Below are 15,177 nucleotides of genomic sequence, written 5' to 3' on the forward strand. Positions count from 1 at the left end.
AGAAATTATCTTCTCTAGTCTCTTCATTTTACATAGGAGGAAAGTGATACTGACAGAGAAATGACTTGTACATGCATACAACTAACGAGTGTCAGAGGTAGAGAATGAACCCACATACTCTGATTACAAACTAAAAGTTCCCACTAACTATGAAACTCTGAAATGAGTAATTCAGATTAGATGGACCCTTCCAGTGCTATGGTTATCAGTACTACCTGAACCCATATAAGCTCACTTACAAGTCAAAAAACAGGAGATAATGTGGAATACTACCTGCACTACCAAGTGGACCGCTCTACGATGTGATTAGAAGAGCCATGAGGAAGAGCACCCCAGCCCAAAATGTCAGCTCTGTTGTCTATCATTCCAACATTATAACAACATACCTTTATACTTGAAGTATCGTTCATCCTCAATAAGACTTTTAATAAGCTAGAGCACAGCACACATTGAGTTACAACTTTTCTATAAGTAAGTGCTAAGGGAAAATTTAACTCTTGTGACCCAAAGGTCCATGATGAGATATATGGTGGGTGCAAGCAGGTGGTGGAATGTTAACAGTGACATGAGCCAGAAGTGAAGAAAAAGATAAAATCATCTAAAAATATATGACTGGCAAAGGAGAAAAGTTAGTTATGTAATGAGAAAGAAGGACAAAAAATAGGATGAATGTTTACTTGTTTGTGGAAAAGATTAAAAGACAGACTTATGCTTAATATGGTGACATGTTAGTCACCTCAGAGTACAAGTCTTCCACTTTTACTCTGGTAGTGATCTCAAAAGTACAAATAGGACAAAGGATTTAATATACACTTACATACATGTTCATAGATGAAGAGTCTAGTATAGAAAATCAGCAAATAATCAGGAGGCAACGTGCAGACAGGGATAGGGAGATTAATAGAGTGAGTAAACTCACAAAGGAATTAGTCATGAGCAAAAACATACCTCATCTTCTGAGGATGAAGCATGAAGACAAGAACAAAATGAAAGACAGGGTAAAAACCTATAATTAGGAAATTTGTGAGAGGGAAGAGGAAGAGTGGAATGGAAGAGTATTGGACAAAATATTACTAGTTTTGAAAGTCCTCCTAATTCAGTTGACTCATTATAAAGAGAGGGAGAGAGGGAAAGGAGAGGGAAAATGTGAAAAGATAGAATGGAGAAAAATACAAATTATAAATAATAAAAATGTGAGTGAGAATATAAATGAACTCATCTATAAAACAGAGAACTACAACAGAATGGAAAGAAAGAAGAATCTAACAATATGCCATTTACAAGATTTGAAGCAGAAAGATTTAGGGTTCAAATAAGGACTCTAGCATAATATGCTTCAGGTGATCTCAGAAAAGCAAGTAGTAATTAGGAGCTCAGATAATACAGGAATAAAAATAGACAATTAAAAGAAATAAAGAGATGAACTATATTATGCTTAAAGTAAACTTAATAGATTAATACCAGTACTTCACATAAATATGGACAAAATGATGGAGCATTTAAATAAAGAGACGAATACTTATAAGTTTATGGGAAGAAACAAAAATAAGACTTTAATAGTTGGAAATTTGTATTTAATAGTTGGGAATACCCCTTTAAGACAAATCTAATGAAAAGATAACCAAGAAAGTAGTCAAGAACCATAATGGAATTTCAAATATTGTAAGAGAAAGGAGTATTTATGTTTCTCAGATGCATTGGCATTTTACAAAAAATTGGTGATGTTCTAGAATATAGAACTTCATAAATTGCAGAAAAGCAAAAATATCAAACACATTGTTTCAAATAAAACTCAATTTAAAAAACATTCAATAAAGTACCTTTGAGAAAGGAATTAAAAGTTAATTAGAGATTAAATTATTTTATCCTGAAGAATTCATGGGTCAAAGAACAATTCATGGACACAGTAGAAAATTTCATCAAAGAAAATTATAATTATGAGACAACACAACAAAAGTTTGAGGCTCAGCCAAAGAAGTTGAAAGGGGAAATTTTGTATCTCTAAAGACTTTATCAACAAAAAATAAAAAATAGTTGGTTAAAGAATCAAATATGTGACTAAAGAAATCTAGAAAACTGACAAAATAAAAAACACAATATAAGCTCTAAAATAAAAATTTTGAAAATAAAAGGGAATTAATGAAATGGAAAGAAAAAATGAATTGATTTAAAAAATATGTGAGAGCTCAAGTTTTGGGGGAAAAGATAAATCATGAGAAGATCTTATTTAAAATAAGGGAACAGAAAGCAAATTAACATTATCAAAAACAAAAAAGGGAAAAATCAAAATAAGTAAAGAAAAATTAAAGGAAATTCTTTTTAAAACACATTTTCTTATTTATGTTAATAAAACAATTAGTTAGAATACTTATAAAAATACCTATACCTATATCGAAAGAAGAAATGTAGAGAAATTAAATAGCCCAGTCTCAGAAAAAAATAATTGAAGAAACCATAAATAAATTTCCATTGCAGGGGAGGAGTAAAGAACCAATTAGGTCTATAAATGAATTCTATCAAAAATTTAAAGAACAATTAATTGCTATATTATACAAACTGCAAAAAAAAAAATAGAAAAGATCTTGCCAAATAACATCTATAATGCAAATACAGTGTTAAGACAGAAACCAGGAAAAGAAAATCCAGAGAAACAAACTATAGCCCTATATTTTTAATGGATGTCAACACAAATATTTAAAATAATATATTAACTGAAGCTGGTTTTGTTGCTGCTTCTGCTGCTACTGTTGTTCAGTTATTTCAGTCATGTCCAACTATTCATAACCCCATTTGGGGATTTCTTGGCAAAGATGCTGGAGTGGTTTGCCATTTCCTTCTCCAGCCCATTTTATAGTTGAAGAAACTGAGGCAAATAGGGTTAAATGGCCTGCCTAGGGTCACACAATTATTAAGTGTCTGAGGGCAGGATTTGAACTCAGGTCTTCCTGACTACAGGCCTGGAACACTATATCCTGTATCAAATAGCTGCCCTACAGAAATTACAGCATCCTATCAAAAAAGTTTATAGATTATGAGCATCTAGGATTCATAATAGGAATGTAAGTTTGTTTCAATTTTAGAGAGAAAAACCTATAAATATAATAGATTAATAACAAAAACAATCAGAATCATATTATTACATGGATAGATACAGAAAAACTTTTGACAAAATTAAAAATTCACTACCCTCAAAATATTAAAAAAGTATAGGGATAGCAGAACTTTTCTTTAATATGATAAATAGAATCAATCTAAAGTCAAGAGCCAGGATTATATATGATCAATATAAACCAAAAGCCTTTCTAATAAGTTCATGGGTAAAAAATAGTGCTAAAATTCTAATTACAGCTGTAAGATTAAAAAAAAGAAATTGAAGTGATAAGAAAAGCTAAAAAAGAAGTAACATTTTGGCATTTTGCAGATGATTGGATGGTCTATGTGGAGAACCCTAGAAAAACAATTAAAATTAACTTAAATAATGAATACCTGACCAAATAGCGGCATACAAAACATCACTATTTCTATATACTACCAACAAAACCCAGCTACAAAAGATAAAAGGAGAAATTCTGATCCAAATGACTTGAAATATACAAAAATATTTAGGACTACACCTGTTAAGACATCCGGAACTATTGGCATACAACTACAGAATGTTAGTGTAGAGAAACTGTTTTTGTGCAGTCATTTAATCATGTCGAACTCTTCCTGACCCTATGGACCATACTGTCCATTGGATTTTCTTGACAAAGACACTGGAATAGTTTGCCATTTCTTTCTCCAGTGGGTTAAGGCAAATGGGTTAAGTAACTTGCCTAGGGTCACACAGATACAAAGTGTTTGAAGCTGGATTTGAACTCAGGTCTTCCAGATTCCAGGCCTAACATTTTATCCACTCGTTAGACAGATAACACATAGTAGGTACAGGATGCTTGGACTCCAGCCTCTAACAGGTTAGCTCTTGATCTGATCAGACAGGAAAGACAGGTTCAAAGGGGTTAATAATAAGCTTTATTCTAGTCTAGTTTTCCTAACACAGTATTGCTGATAATGGAATCACCCCAAAGTCCTACAGTATTCCCTCGCCGGCAGGGACTGGCAAGAAGGAGGGGCAACTATCCTCCCTCTCGATGGGCTTAATCGAGACAGGCGCAACTTGTGCATTCAACCCTAAAGGGTTCCCCTAAATCCCTGCAAGCCTCAATGGGGGTCAGTTGAGGCAAACACAGACTCCGCCCTCCCAAGCCTTGATGGGGGCCAAGCAAGGCCCACAGCATCCCAGCTTATTATTCAACCATAAAGCCTCCCTAACTCACTGACCACTGACCACCTGTTTTATAGGGCATCAGACAAAGAAGGCATATTGCCAGCAATAGCCTCACAAGTTTACATCACCTCGTCCCTATATCTCACTGCGCAGTCGCAGTGGATGTTTACAGTTTCAGCACACACGTTTATATTATTTATTCTTACATAATGCTGCGCAAGCATGGTGGAGATATTTTGAACTATGAGCCTGGGAACTCATATCTAATACCTGAGAAACAGAAATTGTTATGGTCACAGATCCTGGGAAACTGAGGCTGTTATGGCCATAGATCCTGGGAAACTGAACTCCAAGAAATGATAACAAAAATCCACTTTACACACACTAAAATCTACCTTACACTAAAATTCACAGTACGCCACTGAACCACTTAGTTGCTTCCTAGGTAAACAGAGGTTAAGTGACTCACCCAAGGTCACACAGCTAGTTAAGTGTCTAAGGTCACATTTGAACTCAGTTCTTCCTTACTCCAGGTCCAGAGATCTATTCATTGGGCTATCCCTTTTACAGAAATAGATCAGTATGAATGAATGGAAATCAATTAATTGTTCACAGAAATCATGCTGTTCATTTAGTACCATACCAATTAAACTACCAAAACGTCACTTTATAGAGGTAGGTAGAAAAAAAAAAACAATAAAACAAGGCCAAAGGTATGCTTATCAACATTAACAACTGGATATCTGGAAATACAACAACAACAATGATGCAATTTTAAGTTTAATCCATGTCATTAACATTTTTTCCATGACTTTCTTATGTCTAGACAACTAGCAAAATAATAGATCAGGCCTTGATTTGTATCATTTGATGTTTTATAAGGTGTAAATCATTTGAAATTCACATTGAAAAATGTAATGTCTGTCCTCACTAGCTGATTAAATTTGGCTCCAGTGCACACCTGGGAAGGGTTGATGAATGTAATTCAGTAGTGTTTTGCTGTAAGAAATGATGAGAAAGTAAGGTTTCAGAGAAACCTGAGAAGACTTGTATGAACTGATACAGAGTAAAATAAGCCAAATCAGGAGAACATTAACAACATTGCAAAGAAAAACAACTTGAAAAGAGCTTTAAAATTCTTAGAAATTTCAGTGCAATGAAGAACCAGAACTCCAAAGCACCAATGATGAAGTATCCTACCCAGTTCCTAAGATAACAATGATGGATCCCAGGTGCAGAATGAGACATTTCTGAACACAGCTAATGTGTGGATTTGTTTCACTTGACTATGCTTATTTGTTACAACTTTGTGTTTTTTTGTTCTTTTCATTTTTAAAGAAGGGAATGTTTGGGGGAAGAGGGAAAGCATCACAAGTGTAGCCAATAAATTAAGTAGAAAAGAAATAAAAGACCACTGAAGCATCTTAAAAAGGAACAGCTGGAAACAGAAGAAAATTCAGAGGGAAACAAAGATAATTTTGAAAGTAGCTTGTTCAATGTATCATGTACTTTTAAGAAAGGTTGTATGTAATGTAGATTTGTGACTTTACAAATAGTACGTTTTTCCTCTTCTATTTTTATATAGAAATGTCTCTTTTTTGGTGTTTATTATGTTAAGAATTAAATTTAAAAGACTGAAAGACCACAAGGGAAGTTTCCAGAATGTTGAGGAACTTCTCAGGAATTACAGAAAGACACGGCCAAGAACCATACAGCTTGACAAGGGTAGCTGTGATGATACTAGTACTGACCAAGGGGGCATGGACATTGGGAAATTATGGATCCTTCAAAGGGTTAAAATATATAGGTATCTGAAAAGAAACCTGCATAAAATTGAGATTCTCCTACCTCCCACTGTCCTTCATTAAGAGCATAAAGTTTGTCCCTAGGTGCAGGATTAAATTGCAGCAACTGAGATCAAATCTTCTAACATTTCCTTTTATACTGATGCAAGTAAAGAATTCTCCATTCTTAGATCCCTTGGGTAAGAAAACACCTGAGGACACTTTGCACTATTTGAAGTACTCATAAGAATGGAAGAAGTTTTCAATCACCTATGCTTTTCTGTTCCATATGGTCATAGGATCATAGCATTAAATGATGTAAGGGACCTTGGAGGTCATCTAATTCAATTTCTTAATTTTACAAAAGGTGCAACTGAGGCCTAGAGAGAGGAAGTAATCTGTTTATTGTGACACAGTTGGCAAGAGGCCAAGGCAGGATTCAAACCCACATCCTTGGACTTTAAATCTGTTGTGCTTACCATGACATCTCTTTAAGCAGCAAAATCAATTGGATGCAGAAACAGGTTTCTCTGCCTTCTCAGAGTGCCCTAAAAAGAATCACTGATGGAATTTACCCATGAAAAAAGTAAGTCATTGAGACATGCATGCTCATTTTTCAGACATAAAATTCAAAACCCTCTCAGATCTTGGTCTATGAATTGCCTGAAGCTACCTCAGATGGGAATTGCTTTGCTCTAAAAAGGTTTCCCCCTCTGTCTGACATAGAAGGATAAAGCTTTAAGGCCTTCTTCATTTCCAAGATTTAGGATTATGTGGAGTAAACATAATGCCACATGACAATGTAAAGTCTTTAAAAGATTCTTTGTTTTTGTCAACGTGAAAAGCCTGCCCTGGGTTAGCAATTTGCCTGTCAGAAATAACTAAGCCAGCTCAATATCTATTTGAAGTGTGTTCAAGTTATTTAGAACAGGTATTAGACACCTTTTCATTTCAATTTGATTTGGAAAACACAAAATATTTTGGATCTGTAATTTGGAAAGGAATGTGTTATTTAGTTCAATTTTTTTTGATATTTTAAACCCTTGAAACTAGTTGCCTTTAGCTTTAGGTAGTTCTAAAGTGTGAGCTTGATATGAAAACTTAATAAATGACTTTGGCCTCATCCATACAGCTCACACATCTGTCTTTGTGCCCAACCCAAGGAAAGATATGGCATTATGGTCTAGCTCATAATAATCTGACAACCACTTTGAGAAGTAAGTGGGATGAAAACATGCCTTTCTTTCTTTGATACATCAGGAAACTGGAGATCATAGAGGGTCAGTGACTAACCTGAGGTCAGGTAGCTAGGATTTCCTGGAGAGGGAGAAATTCAAAATGTTAGAGGGAGTGGATAATCATTTGAGCAGGGGCCCTGAAAAAGCGAGAAGAAATGGTTCATGTATCCTTACCAAGGAGTTAATTTCCAAGGAGAAGAAAAGACTAAACCAAATCATTAAGTAAATGGGGTATTCAAGAGCTCAGGACCAAAGACTGTGCTGCAGCTAGCAGGAAATTAGGTCTGGAATGCAGGAGATCAGATTTAGAAACAGGCTCCTAAGTCAAGGTCAGAAGTCAGAATCAGCTTTAGAGCTAGAAGGACTCTCTTAGGTAATCCTTGCTTTACACATGAAGAAACAGAAGCCTAGAGAGATTAAGAGACTTGATCAAGGTCATACAGGCAGTAAGAGGCAGAGGTAGGGACTGAACCTAGGTCCTTCTAAATCCATTGAACTTTCCACATGTGCCATTTCCATTGTTTTAGACCACAAGACAAGTAAACACTGGTGGCTCCAACTCTAGGTTCTCACCCTATGGGATTTTCTTATTTCCCATTTGTCTCTGAGAATGTTGACGAATGTTCTCTTGGAGGCCCCCAATCCAAGACATTCGACTGCTTCATCCTCTAGGGTCTTGAACTAAATATGGAAAACAGTGCTGGCGTTTGTAGTGTAGGAAAGCGCAATAACCAAGAAGTTCTACATTATATTTCATGTGATCAATGGATCATGTGATCTGTGGAAGGGAAGGAAAAAGAAGGGGAGCAGAAATAGGTGTAGGGGGAGGTGAAGAACGACTTATCCAACTCACACGGAGAGTAAACATCAGAGTCAGGATTGCTCTTTCCAATTCATCACGCTGGGGTGGTATTTCCCTTAGACCTGCTGCTCTTAATGCTGAGCTTGGTTCATTTGAGTTGAGATGCCCTAGTACTGAGCCTCCTTTTCTGCACCACTGACAATCTTAAAATTGTGGTAATATTTATTGTGACAGCAGCTAGGAGCCGTCGCTACGATGATGATATATAAATACAATACATCACCTGAGTGAGGCATTTTCCTGATGTATATTTCAGAAAATAGAAGATATGCTCCAGGAGCAGTTTTACTTTAATTAAGTTGGGGGTGGGGAGGAGAGTGTAAGAGAAGAGCAAGAGAGACAGAGACATAGACAGAGAATCAGATTTTAAGAGAGAGGTACAAAGAGACGATGCAAGCAGTTGTGTCTTTGACCTTTTACTCTTAGGTTCAAACAGTTACATTCTAAATCAGAATCGCCAACAATTGCTACTTTCCTGAATATTTCTTGGTGATTCAACCAACTACAAGTCTTTTTCACTGAATCAGAAAGATTAAGCACTTTCTCAAGGGCAATGTCTAGCCTATTGGTGATGCTTATAAAATATTAAATTATAATCCATAATATAAAATTCTTCCATATTGCCCCATGCTTTTCTAGCTCATCCTGTTCCCTCCAGGAAAACTCCCCTCCTACACACACTTCTCAGGAGCACTATGAGGAATTTTTTTTTGTAAATCTTAAATCATTATATAAATGTAAGTTGCTTTGTTAGTATTTTGCATCTAACTCATAATAAAAACTGACAATTGTGTTTTTTCCTGTATCGTTTCTTCTTCACCCTGCCAGAGAAACATCTTATGTAACAAAGAATACAAAAGACAGAGAGAGAGAGAGAGAGAGAGAGAGAGATAGAGAGAGAGAGAGAGAGAGAGAGAGAGAGAAAGGAAGGAAGGAAGGAAAGAAAGGGGGAAGTCAGGAAAACTGATTCTTAAGTATCTGAAACTAATATGCAATGTTCCACACCCATGTATCTTCCACCTCTGCAAAGTACTGGGGGGAGGCGTATTCCCATATCTCTTTGGGGGCTTAGTTTGTTCTTTGTAATTGGCAGCATTCACTTTTAATTGTCTTGTGGTCATTCTTCTCTCCATGTACATAGTTGCAGTCATTGTGTATAGCGTTTCTGGCTCCACTCACTTCATTCTGCATTAGCTCAGGTGAGTTTTTTCCATGCTTCTCTGTACTGATATTATTTGTGTGTGTGTGTGTGTGTGTGTGTGTGTGTGTGTTTTCTTAACAGCACAGTACTGTTCCATTACATTTATATGCTACAGTTTGTTTAGTCTTTCCCCAATTGATAAGGTTCATTTTTAACATCAACATTCTTCCAGTAGTTCTTATTGGCCGTAAGTCACAGATCCTCCAATCTATGGAAATTTAGAGTCAAAGCTTACCCAAAGTCATTTTCCTTGACAGACCGCCACCTTTTATTTCATGTTGATGGAAGTTTTCAAATATCCAGGAAGTCCAATTCGCCAGTCAAGGAATAACTTCAGGTCCAGCAAATGTGCTCAAAATGGGAATCAAAATTGCTTTGTAGGTCCAGCAGGAAGAAATTTAACGCATGTAGAAACCATAAGGGAAAGGCAAAACATTTGAATCAATGCTCAGCTAGCAATAACTTTAGGTGACAGATAGATGCTGGGTGGCATAGTGGCACTGGCCCTGGAGTCAGGAGGACCTGAGTTCAAATTTGACTTCAGATATGTAGTAGCTGAGTGACTCACAGCAAGTCACTTATCCCTATTTGCCTCAGTTTCCTCATCTATAAAATGAGCTGGAGAAGGAAATGGTAAACCACTCCAGTATATTTGCTAAGAAAAATGGGGTTGTGAAAACTTGAGCACAACTGAAAAATGGCTGAACAACAACTAAAGATACGAAATCCTAAGTCAGAGGAATGAGTTAAAAGCCAGGCAGCACTTGGGTAGTAAAAACAGGACAAAGGTTACAAAATGCCTTGAAAGTGAGGTTTTTGTGCCCTCGATTAATGTTCCATACTTCAGTACAGCTCAGACATGACAGAAGGGCAAACCTGTGCTAGTATAGCCTGTACAGCCAAGAGATGCTACCAATCAGCTGGGTGCATTGGAAGCTCCAGCTGGTTCCTTCCAGCTGGTTTCAGATGGCAATAGCTGTAGATACATGTCACCAAAACAGTACCAATAAGCTATTCCTATAAAACCTCACATTTACTTCTACTCTGAGGTATATAAACATTTTTCCCCACATAAACTCTGCGAAGGAAGTAATGAAATCATTATTATCCACATTGTCACAAAAGTAGTTTAAGTGTGTAATTACAAACTAAATGTGGGGCAGCTAGATGGCTCAGTGGATATAGTGCTGGGCCTGGAGTCAGGAAGACTTTGTGTTCCTGCATTCAAACCTGGTCTAAGATGCTCCTAGCTGTGTGACCCTTGGCAAGTCACTTAACCCTGTTTGCCTCAGTTTCCTCATCTGTAAAATGACCTGCAGAAGGAAAAGCAAAACCACTCCAGTATCTTTGCCAAGGAAACCTCAAACAGGGTTGAGAAGCATCACACACAACTGAAAAGTGACAGAAAAGTAACAAACTAAATGTCTAATTTTAAGAGATATAACCTTTCCACTACACCACTGCACCTCTGGATCAGAAGGGCCACATCCTTTCACTTGTTTTTTGTGCTATCTTCAATTTTCTCCTCATTAGAATTTTCCCATTGTATATGTGAGAAAGTTAGATCTCAGAGAGGTTTAATTTCTTGCCATTGGTAAACAATAGAACTGGTAAATGGTAGCACTATGGCTGGAATCCAACACTTTTGACTCCCAGTTCATTACACACTGGTCCTGCTGGGCCCACTCTTGGGGTGGGACCCAAAGCCTGGTTAGAGGTTAGAATAATTCAATGCCATTGGATGAAATGTGACAGGTTACTACACCATATGTTGAGGTGAAGTGGGAATCAGTTTGAATAGTGCAAAAGAGACCATAAAGGATCAGGGTTAAGGGGACAGCACGATATAAAATAAAGGAGAGGATAAATATAAAGTTTTTGACATATAAAAAGGACAGAGGCAATAGGGGTGTTCATAGATTCATAACAAACCAGTCCCTTAAAGAAGCTGATACAAACCTAGCAAACAGTCTAGCACTGAAAAAATTAGAAAATTCAGCCTCAATCAGTTCAAAGAAAGGGTATAAGTTTGTTCAAAGAGTTTATATAATTTTTCATAGTGTGCTGAGAGAGCCTGTAAGCTTTTAAGTTAAACTCCTATCTCTGGATTTTCTAGCAATGACTTGAATGGAAGGCAGGTAGTCAGCAGCGGTTACACTATATGCTGCCACTTTCTCATTAGCAGAACTAACTAGAACTGGTTGTTGATAATAAGCAATGGTGCTTACTTGGCTCACAGGCTGTGTCTGAGACAAAGCAAACGTGATATGTCATCCTCCTTAGGGGATGGGAAGAAAATTGGGGATGGATATTGGAGGTGGAAGGACGTCTACTGACCTTACTGTCCTTACCTACTGACGTCTCAGACAAGAATTCATGTTTCCTGCTGCAGCAGAGGCTAGATCTGTACAGCTGGGGACTTGGGGCCAACAAACACGTACTTCCTAACAGAGTATTATGCAGACTGTTATATATTACACCTTCTTTGCCATCTTTCCAAATCATTCCCCTCTTTTAAGGCTCAATTCCATTCTTACCCCCTTCCTGAGACCTTCTTCAGTTCTTCATGGCTTTTTCTTCTCTGATAGGCTGTTGTATTTGTGGCCCAGATCACATAATTCAGTTTCATAGTCAAAACAAGCACAGCTACTGGTGGTGTTCTACAAAGCCATGGCCTACATTTCTGGCTATTTGTGAAAGTAAAATCCACCAGATATTAAGTTTGACTGGTTGCTACCTCAACCAGTAATCTCACTGTTGAAAGGAGACAATAATTATCATTGTTCAGAACTGGCTTTATTTTCCATGAGTATCAGTGTGCCTTCTCATACTTGCTCTCAGAAACGGAACTGGGCTCGTGTGCCCAAAATGTCTGTTGAGGGAACAATATCCCCAAATCAGCAGAAACAGTAGCAAAGCTACAGTTGAGAAACCTCCCTTTTGTGATTCCTTTTGTTCTGAAGTCTCGAGTTACTGGACTGCCTTCCAGGTGCAAAACTAAAGTTCTCCTTTCTAACGCCCATTTGGCGATATTCTGAAACAAACCATCTCTCCCGAAATAAGGACAATTCTCATGTTCTACTCTATGTTGTGGTAGGATTTCACTTTCTCTTATGAGGTTTAGTATTATCAGATACCAGACAGAAAGAGCCACTGTTTTCCTGCGCTGAAGAAATAAACCCAGTCTTTGAGTCTTTGGGCAACTTTGATAAGAGTCTGTATTTCTGAACAAATAGGGACTGCATATTTTTTTTTGTCTGGATGAGCAAATCTCTCTTTGTTGGCTTTCTCTTTCAGTATTCCCTTTGGTCCCCTTGCCCACTTGTTTTTCCATATAAGTTTCACAGGCATGTTATCCAGTTCTGTGAAATATCCCATTGGCATTCTAATTGGTATTCGATTAAATCTATAAATAAACTTGGAGTATTTTCATCTTTACTATATTTAATCTTCTTAGTCACAAGCAAGAAATATCCCTTCATTTGTTCAGTTTTCCTTTATTTCAGCCATTAAAATTTTGTTGTTTTCCTTAAAGCATTCTCAAGTGTCCCTAGGTACTTTGATATCCAAATATTTTTTAATTGTTTGATTTGATGGGAAACAGAATCTCTTTTTAATTGTTCTTTTTGCTCATAGGTATATAGGAATGTGATTGATTTTGCACATATTCTTATATCCTGAAACTTCACTGAACTCATTTATTATCTCTATTAATTTTTAAAATTCCCCTAGATTCTCAAGCTATATGATCATGCCATCCACAAAGAGTGATATTTTAATCACATTCTTTACAATATCTAACTTTCTAATTTGTGTGTGTGTGTGTGTGTGTGTGTACGCACGCGCAATTACTAGCATTTTCAATCCCAGTTCTGGTAACAGTGGAATCCTTGTTTTGTTCTTAAGAATAAATAAAGGAATTGTGCCAAGGTTTCTCTGTTTCAAATAATATTGCTTCTTGGTTTCTTAAGGATCGATTCAGGCTTGAGATGGAAGGTCAACATGCTGCATGGGCAGTAGCAGGCTCTAAGCTTCAAGGGTGTTTTTCTGTTCTGTTTGTCAAGTAGAAGGTTATTTAGCAGTAGAATATCTTCAAGAAGGCATTCTCTCCTTAGATGATTTCCTTCTCCTGTGTATTTAGGAGTTCAGCTTGGATTCCTATGCCAGGGAAACCCAAAATTCTCCTTTATGGAAAATGAATCCCTGGTGCTTCCAGAGTATTCTAATGAACTACATCCAGGGCTATTCATGAGAGAGATTTTAATACAGCCCTCTCAGGGCTGGGTGTAGATTAAATGAAATATTCACAAAATTATTCTGTTTGGGAAGAATGTCTAGGACTAAAGCAAATGGGGTTATAGCTAGAGACTCCTGGAGGAGAGAACTAGAGCTGTTAAGGAAAAGACAAGAGACTTGGAATAAGAAATAGCTGGTAGGAGTCTCAGAGGTCAAAAAAGCTAGAACTATAACTAAGAATTTTTGCAAATGGCCAATATACATATGTACATATGTACACACACCTACATGCATATGCATATATATATATACTTGCATATGTGCATATGTGTGTATAAATATATCCTGAATATATTGATATAAATATAGATGTATTCTGCTCCCAATTAAGCTGTGGATGACAGGGTGTGGGAGGGAAAAAGGATGTAATGTAAATGAACGAATGAATTGAAAGCCTTTATTAGGTACTTATACTAAGGGCTGTGGATACAAACACAAATGTAAATAGAGTCTTTGCCTCAAAAAGCTTATATTCTAATGGAGGGAATCACATACTAGGGAATAGTGGCTAGGGAGGGATACTTGGGGAAGTTATTGGGATGGTGAGTGGGGACAGATGGGAATAAATAGATAGACCTCATCCAGAATAATGGCAGGGTTGATTTGAACATAGTTTATGGTTCCAGAACTGAGGAGGTTTGGTAGGAAGTTTATGCTTGAGGTGGCAAGACAGTGATGAGACTGTGGGGCAGGTGATCAGAGAATAGAGAGAGAAGTGAAGCCTGGTGGATGGAACTTTTCTGAAATAGTGGTTCTGAAGAAACAGTCATCAAACAGGAGGGTGGAGAGATGGGAAGGACCAGGGCCTTTAGGACACAGGGTTCGCTATGATGAATATAACTTATTTTTAAAAATTTCATGGGCCCCTTTTTGTGTCATGAATAGTCTGTTGAAATCTATGGACCTTTTCTCAGAATGTTTTAAATGCATAAAATAAATCGTATTACAAAGGAAACACATTATGTTGAAATATTATTATCAAAACCTTTTTTAAAAGTTTATGGGCCTCAGGTTAAGAATCTCTGCTCTAGGTCATAGTCTCTGTCACAGAGCCATGAGGCCTCTGTTAGTTGTCCACTGTGTCAGGAGAACGAGAGCAAATCTGCTCTTTGAGACATTGATTTGGAGTGAGGCCAAAGTTACCATCTGGAAATTTTCTCTTTTAACTAATTCTTCTTATGAACTGAATGGAAATTCACTTGTTCCTATGATGCTTAAAAACTGAGAGGATTGTCAACACCTCTTATAAATCTTGGTCTCCTAGGACAAACCCCTGATTGCCCTTTCCTAACTATTTCCCTGATCTAGTCTTCCATCAAGTCTCCCCCTTCCCTCTCGTAGAGGAACACACATCATACTTTGCTAAAAAAAAATAATAAATTAAGACTACAAGCTTTTGCTTCCTCAATTCTACATTTGCAATCACCTCAGAATCATTCCCCTTTCTCTTCTATTTTGCTCTAGGTTTGGAAGGTGAAGTGGCCATTCTCCATGCCACCAGCATCCCCCCCCCCCCCATTTGTGCCCTT

Source organism: Trichosurus vulpecula, chromosome 3, assembly GCF_011100635.1.
Source record: "Trichosurus vulpecula isolate mTriVul1 chromosome 3, mTriVul1.pri, whole genome shotgun sequence".
Taxonomy (NCBI): Eukaryota; Metazoa; Chordata; class Mammalia; order Diprotodontia; family Phalangeridae; genus Trichosurus; species Trichosurus vulpecula.